Consider the following 22,629-nt stretch of genomic DNA (forward strand, 5'->3'; position numbering starts at 1 on the left):
CATTGAATGGTAATTCCTGTGCACGGGATGGAGGTAGTATTTCAGAGAGCAGTTTCTTTGTGCGGTTGCTGTTCTTTGGTATTTAACTGTAGCTCGAGGAGTAAGCCATTAACTTAAATGACTCATAACTTGAGAACAATAGGATGTCACACCTGACCAAGTAACAGTTTGATCTGGCTGGCTTTCTCAAGCAGCTGTTTGCATTAATTAATATTAATGTAAATGTGCTCTCTGAGAATGTCTAGCTTAATTATGTTTTTCAACCTATAGAGCTGCAATCAAAGGAATCAAGAAGCCCTCTTAATCTCAGAGGGAGCTAGCAAACTACTGTTTCTAGACAGAATCTGTCTCTGACAGAACAGAGAGCATCCTGCAATTGATAGCATCTGTATGCCAGGCCTCGGGCTGGGCTATGTACAGACTTACTCATTTTCTTCACACCCCTGGAATTTTTTTTTTTTTTTTTTTTTTTTTTTTTGCCAAGTGATCTATCTGAAATCTGAAGTTCAGATAAATGGAGAAGCTTGACCTGGCACAAGAAGATGGGGTTAGATCAAATTCCCTGGTCTATCTGCTAAGTTTGTATTTCCTGTCACCTCTTTGAGAGGAATAGACGACTTGCAAGTTGATGGAGTTGGGGTCATGGAGGCTAGAGGAACATTCGAAGGGGCCATGTTTAATGTTGAAGAATAGTGGCAAAGGAGATATACTTGTCTGTCTGTCTGTCTCTGTGTGTCTTTGTTTATTTTCTTTTTGGAGACAGTGTCTTATGCAAAGCCTAATCTTGTGTCTTCTTGCCCCTATAACTCGAAGAGTTGGGTTTGCACGTGTGGTCAACAGGATGGGCTTAAGAAATCCAGTGTTTCTCTTTGCTAAAATTAAAAGCAGAAAAACATCATTAGCTTGAATTATGAAGAATGATGATGCCTAAGGCAGGTTAAGCTCCTGTTGTTCTCAGGATGCACCTATTCCTCTTTCTCTTAAATAAAAGATTTTAATTTTATGTGTGCTTTGTCTGTGTGTATGTGTAGCATACACATGCAGTACCTGCAGAGGCCAGAGGAGGGCATCAGTTCTTCTAGAACTGGAGTTACAGATGGTTGTATGTACACTGTGGGTCCTGGGAACTGTACCCCGATCCTTACAAGAGTAGCAAGTACTCTTAGCTGCTGAGTTCTCTTTAACCCGACCCTCCCTTTCTCTTGAAAGTTCAATATGAATAATCATCCTCGAAAAACTTTCTTTGCTGAATGTGATAGTGCTTGTGTGTAGTACTAGCACTGTGGAGGCTGAGGCAGGGGGATCATGAGTTGGAGGCCAGGTTAGGGTACATAGTGAGACACAATTTCCAAAACATACAAACAACTAATTTTAACAACACCACAAATCAAAAACAACAACACAGCCACAAATGAAATTGTGTTATTTGCAACCAAACAAAATTGCCCTGGTTAATTAAGGCACCACCTTTTTGGCTGTTGAGAGATGGAACCCCAGCTCTCTGTGGTTGGTCTGTTCAGGCAGATGACTTCCTGTGTTTGGATGAGCAGAAAATTGAAAATTGGATGCCATTGGACACATGCATAGACCGAACTGTAAAGTATGTGGTTAATAAACACGAGGTTGCTGAGTGGTGAGACTGCTGGGACCCGTGGATCTGTTCTTTACAGCTCTTCAGCATGCAGGCAGGGGCAGAGTCAGGAGCAGGTAGCTGCTTCCATTTCTACTGCCAGTGAAATAAAACACACCCAATACCCCAAACCCAAGCGCAAAAGGCAGTCGATTTTTTAAATCAGGGGTAGTTTCTTGAGAAGGTTTCATCTGTTCCCCCACTCCCTTTTGAAAACCTAAGTGGTGAGTTGGTGAGTACAGCTTCTCCTGCTTTATCAGAGGGACTTAAGCAAGAACTCAGTTTTGAAGGTTAGAAAGCGACCCTAGTCAAGAGTTTGGCTTTGAGCTGCATAATCAGGCAAACATAATCTTTGGAGGGAGGGATATGAGAGGTGTCTGCTATGTGTTTGAGCTAAAATGAGAATCTGAAATAATTTCAGGAAGTACACAGCATCTTAACAGTCTGGAATGGGTTTGATGGAGTACTGGAGTATTTGAAACTTCAAGGACAGCAGTTGCTGGATTTTGAGCAAAGCTTTACCCTCACTTGAACTCAGTATAATTTCATTCCATTGCCTTCCTTGGGGCTTGGTTGGCGAGGACTCTCAGGCTATGGAGAGAAATATGAATAGTTGAATTTGAGGTTCCTAAGAAAATTATTTGTACATTCTCCCACTCAGGATGCTTAACCTATGTTTTGGTGTGGATAAGACTAGATCAAAAGCCCTGACCCTGCCATCTTGGAGTCCTGAGAGGTGGACAGTATTATTGCCTCAGAAGGCCTAATCCAGTTGCAGTAGAACTCTGGGTCCTCTTATAGTATAATTTCTCTCCCCCCTCTAGCATTAGTTGTGTACCCAGAACCTAGTAACAAAATATGTTAAAGGGATCAAAAGCAAAGATTTGTGTCCTGAGAAACTACTTGTGGAATAAACTCTACATTCAATGTCTAGACTTTCTAGCATATTTCTAATAATGGGTTTATAAAATATCAAGAGTGACAGACCTTAGAGGTGACATCTCGTGTCTTAGTTCGGCAGGGTTTGGCAAGCACAAAAGCTGAAACAGTTGACAGCAATAGATGCACTCAGTCTCTCAGACCTCTTTCTGGTCAGTGTTTTTCTAAGGAAGAGTCATTGAAAGGGAGTTGTCCCTGATGGATATGGTGCCATTCGCTGTATTGAGCGTACCTGATTCATTTTCACCATCGTCTATCACTGTGTGCTTGGATGTAAAACATTTGGTATCGTGGCAATGTTTGTGAAACCTTTTGGCGAAACCTCTCGGGGAACTGAGCCATTTGTAGTGTTTTCCAGAGAATAGACGGTTTTCTTAAGCTTCTCAAGGACTTAGTTTACTTTCTTACATGTTTGCATTTATTAATTTGTCACCTTTGAACAGCCATGTTTTTTGTGTCAAGCTCTTTTGTTTGGAGGAGGGTTGTGTGTGTGTGTGTGTGTGTGTGTGTGTATGTGTGTAGTCCTTGTTTTTTTTATTTAGTTTTATGCTGGGTTTGTATTCTAAGCAGTCCAGACACTGGCTTGATGGGATCACTTGTCAAATCCTCAGACCATCAAGGGTGTCGGTTTCTTAGATGTACGACCATAAGTAAATCATTTGACTGTCTGCTTGCTCTTCATTCTTTTTGTACTCAAGTAGAGAGAAATTGGGTAGAGTAGCGCATGTCTGTAATTCCAGGCCTTGCATGCAGAAACCGGGTGACCAGGAGTTCACAATCATCCTCTAGTACACAGTGAGTTCACAGTAAGCCTGGGCTGCACGAAACCCTGTCTTTAAAAGAAAAAGATGATAGAAACGGGTCTGCTGCCTTGCTTACTTCATGGGATGCTGGCAGTGCTGTTGATAAGTGGGCTGTGCACCCTTAGGAAGCCAAGAGGTTATTATTATAGACCCTGGCCTTAAAATAGATGTTTGACCAACAGGCTCAGTGCTCGTTTGTTGTGCTTGGTGAACTTTGCCAATGTATATGGGGTTTTCTGTATCTTTCTGTCAGTTGCCCACCTTTTAGTTTTGAGCCTACCCTTTACCTATTCGAATCATTTGCTATCTTAGAAACCTGACAATCAAACAGGCTGTTGAGGCAAATAGTAAGTGCACAATTAGAGAGCCCGAGATGCTCATGCAGGTTTTCAACTTGGGATAAATGAGTTCTTTTGACCTGTGGTAGGAGTGTAGGTTGTTCTCCCTTACTGATTCCTCTCTGGGTATGTAATGTGACTCAGGGTTGAGTGCTGCATATATTTCCCTTTTAAGTTCTGTACTATTCCAATACATAGGCCCTTTCTTGGCTACTTAAAATAGACACTATAACCGTCACTAATTCACCTCAATAAAGCTGCCTTTTATGTTAACATCTTGATTTTCTAGTTGTAAGAGTTCCATTCTAGGCTGCCTGTGTGCTAGCACATAGAGGGCAATCAACAAATGTTTGCTCATTGGATGAGTGCATGGATATTGCCTAGGATTCACAGATATTCAAAAAAATAAAAAAAGAACAAATATACAAAGCATAGTAATTAATGAGTGGGAAATTAAGAAGTAAATTCTGTGAAAAATTTTTGATACAGTTTGAATTAGACATCTCATTCAGTGATGGAATGAAAATATATGTGTTTGGCCATAAGACTTTACTGGTTGCTCATATCATGATAGATTCAGTATACAGGTCATGTGTATACTAATTCATCATTATATTTACTGTAAGTACAACTTGGCATGCACCATTTAGGTGGCATGTGAGGGTGAGCATGTGAAGGTTGGCCAGTGAGCATCAGGATATATTTGTAGAAACATGGAATTCTGGTGTGTGTGTGTGTTGGTGTATCTACCATGTTGCTTATGTGAAGGTTAGAGGATCGACTTGTATAAGTAGGTCCTGGCCTTCTACCCTTTAAATCCTGGAGAGCAAACTCAGGTCTGCAGGCTTGGTAGCATGGGCCCTTACCTGCTGAGACACCTCAGCAGCTCTTGTTTGGCCATTTCTCATTCGTTCCTGCTGCCCGTGGGAAGATGGGCACACGTTCTCAATCTGCCATCAGGCACACTGAGTAAGATTTTTGCAAAAGACAAATATTAACAAAATATTTTAATCTTTCTAGCTACACAGGAAATTCAGCCAACAGTTTCTCAAATCAATGATCATAGTTTGATAAGCTGGTAAAATTTATCTTGAGTCTCCAGAGACTGCTAGGATAATTCGTTCAGTAAATTATATATATATATACATATATATACCTATATATATGTATATATACATATATAATTTCTTGAAAAGCACTGTGTTATATTTTAATATTCTTGATAAAAGTTTTTGCCCTTTTGTATTTGCTCCTTGTGTTTGTACACTGGATCCTTAAGAGCCACAGCAAGGCTTTGGTATTTCAGAGGCTGTCAGAGTGTGATATACCTTGTAAAATTATCTTGTTCATTTGGCAGGAGCTCTATATTTCTCTTAGTTAGTGCATTTTTAAAAATTCTTGGCAGGATGATGCTGGAGAGATGGATCAGTGGTTAAGTGGTTCAGAACAAACACTGCTCTTGCACGGGACTCGAGTTGGGTTCCCAGCATCCAGACCGGCAGCTTATAACTGCTTGTCATTTCAGCTCCAGTAGAATCTGATATGAACTTTGACCTCAGAGGGCATTCACATCTGCTGTTGCTCTACTGCATGGATTAGCGACATTTGCAGGGCTAGCCAAACACTTAGCAGACATAAGTCAGTGAGGTCTAAGGCCAACAGCAGTAGGTTTGCCTTGGAACTTGGTTGGAGCACGAATTCTCTAGTCAACTGAATCAGCATGACTGAAGGTTTGCTTCCTACCACTGAAAGGAAATAAACCCTGGAATGGATGCAGCGTCCGTGTTTGACTCAGATTAGGGCATTCTCAGGCATATTCACATAGGAGAACCGGTGTGACAAATTGTGACTTTTGTCTCCTTGTGTATTCCTGAGAGATAACCCTTATTTCATCATGTCAGTTTAAATCCTAACTACAGGAAAATCAAGGAAATTTACTTATCTTAAATGGCATATTAGAAAATTAGGACTTGACCATTATCATCAAGGTGGGAGCATGGCAGTATCCAGGCAGGCATGGTGCAGGCAGAACTGAGAGTTCTACATCTTCATCCAAAGGCTGCTAGTGGAAGACTGACTTCCAGGCAACTAGGGTGAGGGTCTTAAGCCCACTCCCACAGTGGCACACCTACTCCAACCAGGTCACACCTATTCCAACAAGGCCACACCTCCAAATGGTGCCACTCCCTGGTCCAAGAATATATAAACCATGACAGGGAGTTAGGGTTCTGGCACATGAATGGGGGTGGGGAGCATGAACAATCACTGTTGTACTTACAGATTCAAAAACGTCAGTTACTTTATTCTGCCTTCCCTTTGGATCTTTGTTGTTTCTCTTCATTGGTCCTGAATAATCTGCAAAAACACTCTGAATATATTTATTGCGAATAAATGTCACTGACAAAAATTAAAAAAAAATAAAAAAGAAAAAGAAAATTAGGACTTGAATAACTGCAAATACTAGTTCTCTAGAGCCTTTCCCTCCAGTATAATATCCAGGTGTCACAGGGTGAACCTGACGGGACAGGGAGGGAGGAGCACGTCAGCCATGTTCCTGAAGGCTTGCATGTTGGGGGACTTCGCAGTAACCTAGCCTTGTTGTCCTCTATGCCTTCGTCTCATGGAGGCCACCTTCAAATGATTCATACTGTTGTGAAGTTAGCCAGTCCTCTTTAGAGAACGCCCAAGGAGCGTTCACAATAAAAAGCAAGTCGTTTTGAGAATTTCAACACATTAAATATAAGAAGCATTCCTTATCCTTTTCTGTGCAACATAAAAACATACTCAGCAGCATTAAAAAGTGGTTCCTCCGTCATGCCTGGCCCGGAAGATTGATTTCCTGTGGCTCCCAGATCCTCTGTTTTCTCTTTTGTGCTGGGTAGGCCTTCAGTAAGCGTAGTCTGACACGCCTTGTGGCCTTTGCCTCCCATGATAAAATAGATTGAAATGATTCCTGGCACCATCTGCCAAAGAAGAGCAGCCCTGGAGGACTGTGCAGAGAGAGAGTGGCTGAATGCTAAGAAATGTGCAAGTCTAGGGACACAGGCAAAGGAGTCTTTTTTTTTTTTTTTTTTTTTTTTAAGAGCATGAACATTAATACATCTTCTTGAGGTTTGATGGGACATGTACTGCCTACTGCCCCATCTGGTGCTTATGATAGCATGGCATATTAGCATGCTTCAAGTTCATAATGTATTCAGGGGAGGAAACATCTCTTGCATACCAATTAAGGCATCCTCTCTTTCAGAACTGCTTTTGAATTTCAATGATGTTTATATCTTCCAAGCTGTGTCTGAACAGAGCATTTCCGCTCTGAGGAATAACACTGGAGGGAGAGAAAAGAGAGAGAGAGAGAGAGAGAGAGAGAGAGAGAGAGAGAGAGAGAGAGAGAGAGAGAAAAGAAAGGGCTATCCCTCTGTTAATGTATATGCCTCTCTTTTTTTCTTGAAGAAAGCATAAGTAGACTTCAATATTATATTGGTCTATGAATTCATTTATTTTCCTCTTCTGGAAACCACAAAGTATTTGATCACATACATATTGCATTAAATCCTTTTTGTCTTTGGAAACGTATGTAGAGAGAGTAACTACAGAAGACAACTGTTCTTCATAGGTAAGCCACTTTCTGAGGAGGAGTTGTCTGTCTAAGAGCATATGACGCTGCTTGGCACCCAGTGTCCCGTTGTCCATTCAGCAAACACTTCTTCAAGGAGCCCCTGCTCTAAAAGAGGCGCATTTAGAGATGCTGTGCATTCCTAGTCAGCAAGACTTGTCAATTTCTCCTCCTGTTCGGATCTGAAAGGGGGGAGATAAACTTTAAACAGAGAAAGAGATGCACTAGGTAATTTCAGAGAGGGATAAAGCAGCTAATAAAACAGCTGAAGGGCGGCTTAGGTGCGAGCATGGGACGCCCATTTAGATTGGGTTGTCAGGGAATGTACCTTTAAGAATGTGACATTTTTCCTGAGGTCTGAGTGCCAGGAAGATTCAGTGGCCTAGAAATATCAAATGTATCTCCTTGGAGATGCAAGTATGATTGACATTTAGCCATGGCAGGGTAGCTTGAACCAAGTTCAGGGCTAGCCAGCCCAGCGTTCTGAGTTGATTTGTTTGTTTTGTTTTGTTTTGTTTTGTTTTGTTTTGTTTTGTATTTTCCTCTTTTATTTGTGTGTCTGGAAGGCATCAGAGACTTTAAGCTAGTAAGTGACAGGATCAAAATTGGTTTTTCAGAAGATAAATTGAGCTGCTTCTGTGTCTTCCATTTAGTAAGCATCCTCTATAATGGAAGGGGGAGATGAGTTTTAAATTCATTGAGGTTTGCACTTAAATTGGCATTAGCATGGATTATTATTTATTTTAATCACTTGGTTTGGCTAAGTAATTTTTGAGGCATGGTCTCATGTCCAGGGTGGCCCTGAACTCACTAAGTAATGCCTGTTCTCTCTGAACTCACGCATCTCCTGTTTCCACTCCCAAGTGCTAGATTATAGGCATGTGCCACATTCTGTCCAGCATATACTGCCAGGGCATACAACCATCTCTTGGATTTTAGCCTAGCTATTCGCTTGGTGTTTGACTCTGAGTGGCCATTTTACCTCCTTCATCTTAGGCCATCAGACTTTCTGAAAAAGAAAACTTATGCCCCAAACTGTAGGATTGCTGTGAAAATCAAAAGAGGTGATTTTCTAAAAAGCCTCATGCCTAGGAATTGCCTGCTCTGCCAAGGATACATTCATTCCAATCCAATGTGGTTGGAGGGAATACAGCAGTTCATAGTGTACTGTTGGTTGACATTCAAAGCAGTGATATAAACTACATGCTTCCCCTTACTCATAACCTGCCTTGTGAGTTTCAATATTAGTGTTCTTGATTATTAGCATTTTGTCATTTATTTCAGTATATGTCTATATCACACACACACACACACACACACACACACACACATATTTTCCCCCCCGAAGATATTTTTTTTTTTAGTCATAAAGAAGAAGCCAAATTGCTTTTTGAACTGGGATGAAAATCTTGGTTACACGAAAGATATTATAAAGATTTTAAATTAACATAGTAACTGATTATTAGTTATTTGCATGATTATTAGTTACTAGCCTCTGAAAGAGCATTCTTTAGTACAACCACATAAAGTAAATAAAGAATCCCTTAGCTTCTGCATAAATAATGTGCTTAATTGCAATAAAAAAATCCTCATCATTTTTATATTCTGCAAAGTAACACTTAGCTTATTAAAATTTCTGTAGCATTGTGGTATTGGGGTGGAGGCAGATTGAATGTCTAAGTAGATAGAGTTAATGTTACTCCTGCCTTTGACCCAAGTACTAAATATGTGTGTATATGTGTATATGTGTGTGTGGGGGGTGCTGACTGAATTGTTATATGACTGTTTTTGGTGAGATTGCTTTGGTTATATGATTGTTTTTGGTATCTTATTTTTTGTGATTTTTCCTGAAATATTCAGAGCAACAAGTCATGCTTGAGGAATGTGGAGGGGGGAGTAGTGTGGGCGAGTCATGCAGATTTAGGCAGCACTTAGGAGATTCTTGAAATGTTTTCTGATGTCCAGGAGCACTCTATGGAGCTGGTGACATCTGCGTGTTGTATGAGAGAAGTCATACCAATTGCTGTGCATTCTTGCTGGAATGTAGTTTAAAGAGTGGGTCGGTAGAGGGTGAGAAGACTGGGAAGAGGAAGTAAGTCACTGTTGAGAGCAAAGCATCTGACTGTTGGGCCGGAGATTTTCCGTTTGCCTTAGTTAAGTACTAGTTGATGATGGACCTCTTTGAGTAGGGAGGGGCTTGGGAGCTGTCTGGAGAATTTGGAGGGAACTGTGGACCATTGGCCTGTGCATGCCTTCCTGGAGTTGTCTGTCTGACCATTTCCAGTTTCCTTTCTAGAATGCTTCATACAGTAGGAGTCATTTCCTTGAGGTAAAAGAAAGATCAGAGTGCTCAAGGGAGATAGGTCCATTCACCAGTCTGAGCTAAGGTCCGCCGGGCAGGGGCTGTAGTCCAGCCTATGTGGAGCTACTGTGTCTAGCTCAGGTGAGAGGTCATTTTAGTCGTTTGGCTTGGGTGGTATAATACTACAGAGCACACTGCCATATTTCTCCTCTTATCTGGTAAGGACAGTAATCATACCTTAACTATCCCATTTATGCTCATAGTCAGTTTTAGTTACTTGGCAACTGAGCCCTTCGTGTTGTCCAGTTTCCCCACCTGTTGTTCTGTAGTAGTGGAAACAACTCTCTGTCGCCTTCTCCGTGTTCGGTTTCCTGGGCATTTCAGGACACACTAGACACAGTTATTTACATAAACTAAGCTTGTCACATTCAAAAGACCGAGCTAGGTTTCAAATGTATAGCTTTCTGTCTCTCTTTCTTATTCTTTCTATTCCCCTTTTTGTTTCTCTTTCTTTTCCCCCTTCTCTTAGCTGGCTCTCATGATGTAGCTCAGCATGTTTTAGAGCTAACCCTCTACTTCAGCTTCCCAAGTGCTAGGTCCAGCAGCATGAACCACCATGAGGCAGGGGACAGTTTGCTTACCTGCCTTTGTTCCCATGTCCCACCTCTCCACCCCTGTCTTCTTTGTCCAGTATATTTTACAGCATTGTTAGGTATGGAAATGCACAGCAAGTTTTAGTCACTATAAAGGCACATTGTATGTTCAGGTGCTTAGTGACAATGTCAGACCTCATTTTACTAATGAAAGGAAGTTAGGGACTGTATAGTGTTTATTGATTTCTCTTGGATGCTGAGGAAAGCAGAAGGTTTTGGAGGTCTGGAAAAACAAACAAACAGAGTGTATGGGGTGCTCATTCAAGCAGTATAGATTCATTGTAAATGTTTACATAGGATGTGAATTGTTTATTGAAAATAGATCATTTGAGCTGTTTCGCTTGGTGAACAAGCCACTTGGCAACATTGCTATTGTGGCTCTGTCTGAACACACAGACAACATATACTGCTTCTTTGGATCTTTCTTCATCCGTGCAACAAGTCTATATCTATTATTATCATGCTTTGCTCAGAGTTCTGGGGATTGAACCCAGGGGCCTCCTGTGTGCCAAGCATGTGCTCTCTGCCTGAGATGTAACCCCAGCCTTGACTCTTAACCTGAAAGAATTGTGTCATCTTTACTTAAGGCACTGTGCCACTGCCCAGGCTCAGCTCCTGGACTTGGGTTTCCTCTGCTGTCCATCTGTGTCATGTAGGCAGGTGTGCAGCAGATGTTGTTGGAAGTACTAAGTCGATTAAGTAAGTGGGAGCAACATTGTGACATCCGTTGTCCTGAGATGACCTGGGAGGCAGTTGGAAGCCAACGATCTGAGATGAAAAACTCTTAATCATTTTTTAGGGCCTAGTACAATAAATGTTTAGTTTTGTTTGAACATAAATATGGTGATGAATGTTTCAGAAAAATGCTTGTAGGTCAGTTTTGTCAGAGCACTAATTCATGCTTTCTTTGTACATACTGAGTTCTTAATGCCTGAAACATCTTTTCATAGCCACTGGGGCAAGTCAAGGTAGGTAGAATTTTGAATTTTTAGTTTCTTGTGTGTGTGTGTGTGTGTGTGTGTGTGTGTGTGTGTGTAAATGTAGTGGTCAGACTTCCCCTGTAGGTGCTTTTGTCTGCCAAGGCAGGCGAAAATCCTTGCTTTCATAGTGTTAATATTTTAATGAATAGGAACAGACACTCCACAGACACTAAATAGCAGAGGAGTTGGGCTGTGTAATTATTATGAAAGATAGCCAAGCAAGAAGAAGGAGAGTCCGGCCCATGAGATCAGGGTACAAACTTCGTTTAGGTGCTTGAGATGGGCTTGAGAAGGGATGTTAGAGTGAAGATCTGAGGTAAGCGATGGAAAAAAACCACACAGCTACAGGGGATGAGCCATTGTGTCTGGGAATGACATGCAGGCTGATATGTGACAGGGGTGGTTTGAGGAACAGAAAGAATAAGTCGAGGATGGGCAAGATAGCAGGGAGAGGGCTTGAAAGAGTTCTTTAAGCCACTAGAAAGAGTTTCTTCCCTAACAGAGAAACCTCATTCTGAATGTTCTGCCAGATCGGAATGTGTTCTGTGCATTTGTATTCCCTGAGTGATGTCATAGCGTCAGGTGTTTCGATGATATCATGCCAGGGGTGAGCCCTCTCACCATGGTGTGTAGTTATCCCTTAGTTATTGTTCCGTGTGTCAACCTTGCTGGCGTTTGTTTTAGTTATTGTCATTGGATCTGATTTGTTTGTGTTTTCTGGTCCTTTGTGTGTCAGAATGAATCCTTTAAGCATCACTTTGTGTGAGCTAAGGCTACATGGAAAGTCTCTTCAGGGTCCTAGTTACTACACTATTATATACTCATAAAGTACTTTGTAAATTCTAACTAGTACAGGAATTAAGAAATGGGCATTAGGGGAAAAAAGGAAATTAATAACAAAACAACAATAATCTCAGAGATTGTAGTGAACAGTATGGCTTTGAGGAGTCTTGTTTTCAACTCAACAGTGAGCTGTGATGTAGATTCTTTGATTCCTGAAGTTCTTCCTAGTGAGAAGCCTGCATACTGAGGACTGCCAAAGTAGTTCCCTGTAACTATGAAGGGGCTTACACTGATATTTTACCCTTGTACCCATCATAATGTCATATATGAGTCATATATGAGATACAAGCATACTTCTTTTCCCTTGCAAGGCAGGGAAAATCTGAAGCGATATGTAAGTGGGCATATGGGCTTCTAAGGATGAAATAGCTGTGATTCTGAAAGAACAAAGGCCATGGTGTCAGTGTTCCATTTAACTCAGGCACGCTTAGTTTAATTATCTGCATAATTTCCTTCATCCCATTTATGCCTTTGGCCACCATGTCATCCTATCTCGTAATAACTGAGTTATAACTACGTAAGGATTGTCTCTAAGTGTAAATGAGTTTCAGAGATTGCACACTATGATTGAAACTCTTCTTATTTCAGTTTCTTTTTTATGTTTATATTTTGGTGTTTTGGCATGCGCTTTCTGAGCTAAGAATGGGCTACAGCTGGCCGTCCTCTAGCTTGCTAGCCTGACCAAGGATTAAATTTAATGTGAAACCCACTGAGTTTTCTTGAGCCTAGGAAAAGGCTTTGCTGAGGACCCCAGGAATGTAAAGACAGGAAGGCATGGCCTATCCCTAAGTTACTTAGAGCCTCCAGGAGTCTATAAAGCTAAATGGGGATTGTTTCTGCAGACTGAGAACAAATTTCAAGAGGGGAATTTCAAGCTCAGATCTGTGCAGGAAGATGTTTAAAGCATGAAGGGACTGAAGACTGAGTTGGAGATTCACAGAGTAGTTAGTTGTTACTTGGAAGAAAAAAGCTTTGAACAAAGTCCAGATGCTACATACATCTTGAGCTTGGGTAGCGGCAGCACAGTTGATTTCAGTAGAAAGAGGAAAAGTTAGCAGGGAGAATTGGTTTTCCTATAATGGTCTCATCCATAGGTTGAATTTGATTTTTTTTTTAAAGGATATAGTAGCCATGCTGTAGACAGTAACTTGGGTGTGAGATTGCGACCTGACATGTAATTTAAAGCAGAAAAATTAAATTACAAATCTCTTCATATGAGTAAATGACTTTGAGAAAATGGAGACTATATTCATGGAAATGTTAAATTTGTATCAGTGCTTGGAAGTTTATTTTGGAATTGATTTTTTTATATTCTTTCCACTACGTGTAAGCTGTTATTTCTGATATTTTCAATGCAGCATTTATTCTTCTTTTAGGTATCAGAATTTTACCTGTATCTATCATACTTAGGAGTCTCCATCTTTTCTAGCCACCCCACTAGGACTACCTTTCACTGCTTCTTCTGTTAAGTTATATATGGCATGCTCATGGTAGAATCCATTGACTCCCGAGTCTCCTTGCTTGCACAACACGGGCTTGCAGTGAGGGGGTGGGGGGTGGGGGCTGATTGCAGCAGAAAAGAAGGTGGCCTTGCCTGGTATTGTGATGCGTATGCATACCTGGGAAATCCCCACCCTAGGAGAGCAACCACAAAAGGATTCTTCTGAATTTGAGCAGATTCTGGGCTGCATCATTAATTCCAGGCAAGTCTCTCTACCTCCTGAAATCACAACCATCCACTCCCCGAAAGCCTAGACTTTGTGCTCAGACAATTGGGGGTCATTTCCAGATCTGCTTGCTGCTTATTTGGTCTCTCTGTCCCTGCTTCCTTGGTCTGATCCTCTTGAGTATTCGGTGGCCTTACCTACAGTGCTTCATGAGCGGTTGGTGAAGCAGAGGAGGCGAGGGGATGTTGATAATGCATCTCCCAGCTAACTTCAGGAACTTTCTCGGTGAATATATGAGGGACAGTGGGTTTTGATTTACTTTGTTCACAACTTCCACACTGCTTACGTTTTCACATCTTGAGAAACCTGACAGAAACACTGACAACTCAACATCTTCTTGGTCCTGTGAGCCATGCTTCCCTATCGATTCTGTAACCTAGTCTCCAGTGGACTCCCCATTGCCACCTTTCCTGAGAATTTGCAGGAATCGCATTTGTCTTCACACTCATAAAATGTGGAGAATGACAGCTGCCAATCAAGGTCTTTTATCAACAGCCGAGACTAGACTTGGCTTTTGCTCTGCCATGTCCTGTATTGCCTGTATCTCTACCAGTTTCTTATAAGAGAATAAACCCACTCACCCACCCACACATCCGCCCACCCACACATCCACCCACACATCCATACATCCACTCATCCATCCATGATTCCCCTTACCCATCACGTAGTCTATTCTTGATTACACTTACATAAAGCTTGACAATTATATAAGGTAAACAAGCACTATCTGACAATTTTAATCTAAGAATGAATGTAATAAAATGATGAAAAATTCAGAAATTTGAAGTTCAACTTAAGGTTTTTATGATTATAATTATTTAAATATTACTGTTTTAATAAGGACTTTTTAAACTTCAAAGGAAACATAACTAAAAAAATTTCATATGTAACATCTTTAGTATAATACAATATGTTTGTTACTACAAAGCTATGAAATCATTATAGTACTTTTTATTTAAAATGTTATGTTTGCCTTTTTAAATTTTATTTATTTATTTAATTTATCATTGTTCTGCTGCATATATCCACAGACCAGAAGAAGGCATCATAGCTTCTTAAAGATGGTTATGAGCCACCATGTGGTTGCTGGGAATTGAGCTCAGGACCTCTGGAAGAACAGTCAGCACTCTTAATCACTGAGCCATCTCATCAGTCCTGAATGTCATGTTATGTTAAATGAATGTTATGTTAAATATTATGATGTTCATCTTATGGTGTTCATCTTATGCTGTTCATTTTAAAAGGGGTATTGTGGCTTTTTATTTGTAGCAAGGTCTCATGTAGCCCAGGCTATCCTCTGTTCCTCACAATGTAACAGGAGCTGGCCTTGACCTCCTGATCTCTCCTGCCTCCACCATGCTAACACTGGGATCACAGGAGGGCATAAGTATGCTTGACTCGCTCATTTTTCGAGGAGATTCCACCAAGTTAGTTTGGGGACACTTGAGGATATCTCAGCTAATCTTAGAAAATGGATGTCAGTTTGCTTAAAATAATTTTAAAATTGAATAAAATTAACTTTTTGGAGAAATGATTTTTTTTTTTTGGAAGGGGTGGGTTGCTCTATAATCAGGCTGGCAAAGAGGTCTGAGAGTGTGGATTAAAATTCTTCCCTAGAACACCCTGTTTTCCATACTTATGCATCAATTTTGTACAAAGAAGCATGTGTCCTTGTGAAAGATGCAGGAAGTGGGCAAGACTGAGGTCTGGGGGGGGTCACTTATCTGATACAAACTACAAAGATAGATGCAAGGGGGACTAGGGGAATACCCTTATAATATGATTGACAATATAGTGGTTCCCTAAGCCTTATCTCTCTGACACACATGCCTCAATCCAAACATCTTAATGTGCTCACATGAGGACGTGGGCATGCAGCATTTATTTAGTCAGCAGCTGCTGACGTTTTCCTGTGTGTGTGAGTGGGTAAAGAATGTCCACATCCGGAGTATGTAGCTTTAGCTCCTATTTAGTGGGATTTGAGTCCATTCCTGGCATAAGATTTTTGTTTTTGACTTAGTGACAGATACTTAGCTTCACCGACAGACTTGTAGCAAATGATGTGAAATTTGCTAACAGGTGCATAGAAAGCAGAACACAATCAAAAGGAAGGGTCAGCCGTGAGATTGGAACATGGGGTTGGGTCAGTAGGAGAAACTTCACTGAAGGGGTGGTGTTCGCTCTGGTTCTAGCAAGATCCTGTTCTTAGTAGTTCTCTGGTGCATTTGAAAGTCAAGGAATGTTCAGGCATCAGCTGGCATGGTGGAAAGTACCAGGTAGACAAACAATAGAACACCACACCCTTAGCTTGCAGAGGACAGTTGTAGGAAAGAAAGCCAATAGATGCTTTTAAACCAGAAGGGTTGCTTTACTTGTTTATTTGGCAGTCCTGGTGATCTTTTTACATTTTAGCCTCAGATAGTGCCCCCCTGGAGCTCTATTGTGTCAGTTTCCTCTGAGATTGAAAGATTCCATCCTGCAGGGAACCTCTTTAAATGGGAAGATAAACAATTCAAAGTAGCTTAAGGATGTCCCTGAAACTGACCAGAGTCACTAGGCTCCTCCCTGCCAGAGTTAGCAATAAAAGCTGAGAGTCGCTCTCCGGAAGCTAAGCTTCAGTGAAGACTCTGAGACTAGATGAGTTGTGTGGAAGAAGCAAAACCATCCAAGTTGCCTGGAAGAGGTGCAGACCTACTGAGGCACCTGCAAAAGACACTCTTCAACCTGTTGAGCTTCCTGCAGGGTGTGCCTTGTATTCAGTGTTCCCAGCCTTGTGAATTGTGACCCAAGCTGGGGTGGGCCTTGCTGATGCAGGTTTCTTTGAGTCAATTCTGCTCCTGGAAGTAACTCCTGACCCATATTCCTGTAAATAATCCGAATAAAACTCATTGACTCACCAGGTTGGGATTTGCCTGCCAAGAATACCCTATCTAGGGTGTGTCAACTTGAGCATTGCATCTCTATAGGAAGAGTTTTGTCATACAACAAGCCCTAAAACTCAAACTTGCAATGCAGCTGAGGATGGCTGTGACCTCCTGACCTTCTTACTTATAAATCCTAAGTGCTAGAATTTAAAATACCTGTTGCCACCATGATCAGCCAAAACTGAGAATTGAGTTAGGACCTTGCCTTTGACATGCTAGGAAAATACTCTAACACTCAGATCTGTCACCCTCTTTTTTGTTTGCTTTTAGATAAGTAATGCATATAATAGACATAGATGTATAATACATATACATATATATTATTTATATATGTTACATATATACATATACTATACATCATATATATTATTTATATACATGTGATATATACTTACAATACACACATATCCACATATATCCATCTCTGCCCTAGAACTTACTATGGAGAACTTATGAGTGTCCTGATTCTGTCTTCCTAGGGTTAGGGTTATAGGCATGTACTACCATATTTAGCTATGTTACTGGTTTGACTCTCAGAATGATGTAGAACCCATGAGAAGAAAGCAGACTAGGAAGTTGAGGTTTATAAGTGTCAATAAATAAACACAAGTCTCAAGGGACCTATTACCTTATACCTACGGCATGAGAAACAGTGGTGTCTAGTGTGACCATAGGTTGGGATTTAGGCAACTGGCTGCCATCGCTCAGATGGGCGATTAATACTCAGGAGGAGGTGCAGTGTTAAACTTCCAGGACTATTTGGTGTCTGATTGATGAAGTAGTTTAGTTAACTGGGAGTTAGGTCGCAGGCTTGGTGAGTCGAGGTACATGTCTGCTGGTAATCTTCATTTCAAGTCACTAGGAGTTGCTGAAATGAAACCTGGGAGTGGTCCAGCAGTAGGAATGTGTATTATGCAAAGAGACTGGGGCGAGGAGGGAAGGAAGGAAGAGGGAGAATTCAGAACCAGAGAAGAAAGGAGAAAAACTGCTTAGGGAGGTTTATAGAGTCAAATGTCTCTAAAACAAAGGGACAGGGTTACATAGTTATGTGTGGCACAACAATTAATGGAAAAAGAGGCTGTGAATTCGAAAGATACCAAGGAAGGGTGGAAGGATAGATGGGCAAGCATAGGAGGAGGAAAGGAAAGGGGTATTAAAGTAATTATTACATTACATATTATATAAACTATAATTTATATATTTTTTATTAAATTATATACTGTATAACATTATATAAAATGTATTATAATATCAAAAGCAAAAGAAATAAAAAAAAGAAAGCAGATTAATTGGTTATCTAAAACTAAAAGCATACATACAAGTATCATTATACAGACAGGGTATAATTAGGCATGTAGAAATATTTACACATATGCATGACCAGTGCACACACACACATGCACAAACACACACATATATATGTATATACACATACACATATACACATACACACACACACACACACACACACACACACACACACATATATATACCGGAACTCACTTTGTAGACCAGGCTGGCCTCGAACTCAGAAATCCGCCTGCCTCTGTTACTTTCTGTTTTTTTGTTGTTTTGATTTTGTTATTGAGATAAGATTTCACTGTATTTTTGAACTTGAACCAATTCTTTAATCACAAGAGGTTAAAGAACGTCAGGTGTGCCTTACAATGGACTATTCAGATTTTTTCTTCTTCTTTCTTTTCTTTTTCCCCCTTTATTTCTTTTTATTTTTTCATGTTCTTTGGAGTTCTTTTAGTGAGTGTGTGTGAACATTCACGTTGTGGGTGTACACATGTCATGGTGCCTATGCGGAAGTCAAAGGAAAACTGTCTCTCTATTGTTATCCTGTTGGGTTAGCATCTTGCCTCTCTCACTCATGAAGCCGGGTGCATAGAACCTTTTGCTAAACTATGATAGGCAGTGCCCACAGGTGAGAGGCTTTCTGAAATCCAGATAAAAGGGTCTAAAAGAGTTTTGAGTTTTCTAAATATTGTGACAGAAACAAAGGTGTGAAAACCATGATTGATTTAGGATGGTCAGGAGAGTGATCTGTAAGCACGGGAGTGCACAATGTACAGGAACTGCCTGTAACTGGCTGTGACCATAGTGTACATAGGTCCTGGGTCCTTTTGTGGTTGCTGAAGGTCCAATGCAAGACTTTAGCCAATGGTTCCTCAAGTTAAGACAGAGAAAGATGTGCTTTCAGCACTATTAACTGGGAATGCAGCTGGAATGGAGCACCCAAGGTGCTTAGGTGAAGAGGAAGAGAGGGAAACCAGACAAAAACATGCTACTTTTACCTAACCTGATGATGTCTGTCCTTCCCTCCTCTGTTTCCCCATAAATCAGTGGCTTCTCAGGGCAGTGACATCCGTCTTCCTGCACTTGTCTTCTGAGTAACTGCGTTGACAGGCGAGCACCGCTCAAGGAGGGCAAAGCGTTTTGAGAAAGGAAAAGTCTAGAAAGGTCCTGAGGTGTCTGTCCTCTCAGAGCAGACTTCCGGCAGCATCTGTTCTTGTTGCTGCATTAAGGGATTATAATGTTCTGGATGAGGGCTTTGTGTTTATACATCCATGAGGTGATGGCTTCAGATATATCTGATCTGCTGGCCCTTTCTCCCAATCCAGTTCAAAGACATGGTTTTTGTTTGTTTATCAAGAGACTCTCTCTGTCTCTGTCTGTCTGTCTCTCTCTGTGTATATATATATATATATACACACACATATACACACATATATATATATATGTATATATATATATATATATATATATATGTACCATTGTTATTTACCACCCTGATATGAATAACTCCAAATGATTTTAGTCCTAGAAGCATTTGGGAATGCTATGACACTCCACTGTCACAGCCTGTGATGTTTTAGCTAGGGATTATAAAGTTCCAGATTTCTTGGAGATGACATGAATTGAGGCAGGGTCTGAAATGAACGTAAACAAAAAATACAACAACAATATTGAACTTAAATCCACCTTTTAATTTTGTCTAGAATCACCCATCTAAGACACCATCTAACAGAGCAAAACCTCAGGTTTCTTGCTAGCCCAAGATTCTTCCAATGTGATTTTCTTCAGCGAAAGGTAATCTATGTGTGTTAGTTAGGGTTTCTATTGCTGTGGAGAGACACCATGACCAAAGTAACTCTTTTTTTGTTTGTTTGTTTTTGTTTTTGTTTTTTGTTTTTTTCAGAGACAGGGTTTCTCTTTGTAGCCCTGACTGTCCTGGAACTCACTCTGTAGACCAGGCTGGCCTCGAACTTAGAAATCCACCTGCCTCTGCCTCCCAAGTGCTGGGATTAAAGGCATGTGCCACCACACCCCGCCCAAGGTAACTCTTATAAGGGCAAATATTTAATTGTAGCTGGCTTACAGTTTCAGAGGTTCTTTCCATTGCCATCATGGCAGGAAGCATGGCAATGTCCAAGTAGATATGCTACTGGAAGAGCTGAGAGTTCTACATCTTAATCCAAAGGCAGCCAGAAGAAGACTACCTTCTGTAGGCAGCCAGCAGGAGGGTCTCTTCCACACTATGTGGAGCTCCATCATAGGACCTCAAAGCCTAACCCCCAGTGACACACTTCTTACAAGACCACACCTCTAAATAGTGCCACTTTCTGTGGGCTAAGAATATTCAACCTCTACAACACTATGAAATAGTTTATTTGATTTTACAAACTTTCCTGAGGCATCCTGGCCTACAGGGAGGTGATGGGAAGTGAGTGTGTGTCTGTGTGTGTGTGTGTGTGTGTGTGTGTGTGTGTGTGTGTGTGTGTGTGTATGTATTTCTAGGGATCAAATCCAGGACTTTTTCATGCTAGCTAAGAATTTCATTCCTGAGTGACATCATCAGTCCTTCCTAAAATGTTATTTTGAGACCAGATTTCAACTAGTTTTTCTATATTGGCCTCAGACTTCCCTCCTTCCTACCTCAAGCCTCCTGAGTAGCAGGGATTACAGGCAATTCGACCATGTTAGAGGGCTATTAGTCCTTGTGAGGAAAAGGCTGGTACAAGTACAATCTGGTCTCTCAAGGCAGATGTACTTTTTTCTTGCTGTTGCTCACAAACTGTTGATCTTCACAATCTTGGTGGATGTCTGTGGCTGGGCCTATCATATCCAAAAGTCTTTTGCTTCTTAAGGAAGTAATGGTGAGATTGTTATGGGGTGATACGGGCAGGTCTCAATTTGAGTTTCTGTTGATAGTATGTTCATGATAACATGGGCGCCTTTAATTGAGATCAGTCTCTTTAACCTTTAGACATGTATTGCTTTTGTGATTAACTTCTCTGGCAAAGAGAACGTCCTTATGGAATCCCACTATAGTGTTCTTCATCAATGAGTAGGATGCACTTTGTGATTGTCCATCAGTGTTGGGTTTGATTCTCCCACTATAATTCTTTGTAAGCCCAGAGACATTGTCAGTGCTGTATAAAATATAAATGATTCCTGGTAAGTGGAAAGGAGTTTTGACTGTCATTTTAATTTAATAACGTATTTACCCACATTTAAAGTATAAATACAGATATGGCTGCATTAAGGGCTTATTAATATGAAATTTATTTATGTATTCACTTGAGACATGTCGCTAGAACTCAAGGCAGCATGTGAATTGTAAAAATGTGTCATTCAAACTAACTAGCTAGAATTTAATGGTTTTAGATTCCCCAGTGGTCTGGCATTCAAAATGTATGTTTTACTTTAAGATGTCTAGTAATTAGAGAATAGAAAATAGACTTACTTAATACTATTTAGTATATATATATATATATATATATATATATATATCTTCTTTTAAAGATTTTTAAATTACATTAATTTATTTGTGTGTGTGTATGTGTGTGTGTGTGCATTTCCTGTATGTGTGCATATGCACAAATGTTATGGTGTGGCTGTGGAGGTCAGAGGACAACTTGAAGGAGTACCTCCTCTCCTTCCACCGTATGGGCCACAAGGATTAAACTCAGGTAGTGAGGCTTGGAAGCAAGCTTCTTTACCCAGTAATGTGCTGTCTTCCTAGCCCCCTTAAGCAGGCATTTCTTTGGTAAACAGAATGTAAGCATCTGTCTTCAGGGAGTGTTCAGAGAGCAATTAATTAATTAGGGCACCTTCTCTGAATTACCTTATTAATTAAGGTAAGGTCATGGACCTCCATGGAAATTATATTACGCCAAATATTAACTGGTCCAGAGACACTATTAAGAGTTGGTGCATATGGAATGTGAATATGGCTGACAAGCCCTGGCTGGCTTTCATAGGAACATAAGTTTGATCCCCAGATATGGGTATGTGTTTGTATCAAACTGAAACTGTGTCAGAGCTTATAGATTTGATTCTCTTACATGGATAGTATGTTAAACCAAGGGGCCATCTCCATGTAAACACCAGCTTTCAGATCTTCCTCAGGATGTGTTAGCTAATCCAGTCTACAGGTTGCACCCACTTCTCTGTGAAAAACCACTGTAGACGGATCGACTTTTAGGGAAGCTGGTTCATGGAGAACGGTCTACATTTGCTTCTTTGTTTGTTTATGAAAAGTCTGCTTCATTGCCAGGCTGGCCTGGAGGATCCACTGCCACAGTGTTCTGTTTTGTCGTGTGCCATCTCTTGAATGGTTCTTGATTAACCTTCTTTCTGGGGAACTGTTTTCTGGGATGGCTGTTTGGAATTAATAACCTTGGTAGAGACACATCCCTGAATATTTTCACAGATAACTGAGCGTGCTGTGCACACTTAGAGTCCTAGCCCTCTAGAGTTAGGGGCTGGAAGACTGGGAGGTTAAGGACAACCTCAGCTGAGTAGCAAGTGTGAGGCCACAGAGGCTACACAATACTCAGCCTCAAAAAGACAAATTCACACAAAATC

At 40.8% G+C, this 22,629-nt stretch overlaps 1 protein-coding gene across 12 annotated transcripts in view; it reads left to right on the forward strand.

The window, feature by feature from the left end:
• The window catches only part of Runx1t1 (RUNX1 translocation partner 1), a 152,429-nt gene that overhangs the window by 47,643 nt on the left and 82,157 nt on the right, over positions 1 to 22,629 (forward strand). The window contains exon 1 of one of the 12 annotated variants that reach the window (XM_030253119.1): positions 19,536 to 19,848. The exons of the other annotated variants lie outside the window; for them this stretch is intronic. The gene's annotated coding sequence lies outside the window, so the exon portion shown is untranslated. Of the gene's footprint in view, positions 1 to 19,535; positions 19,849 to 22,629 lie in introns of those variants that run through there. 12 annotated transcript variants of the gene reach the window in all.

This window comes from Mus musculus, chromosome 4 (genome assembly GCF_000001635.26).
Source record: "Mus musculus strain C57BL/6J chromosome 4, GRCm38.p6 C57BL/6J".
Classification (NCBI taxonomy): Eukaryota; Metazoa; Chordata; class Mammalia; order Rodentia; family Muridae; genus Mus; species Mus musculus.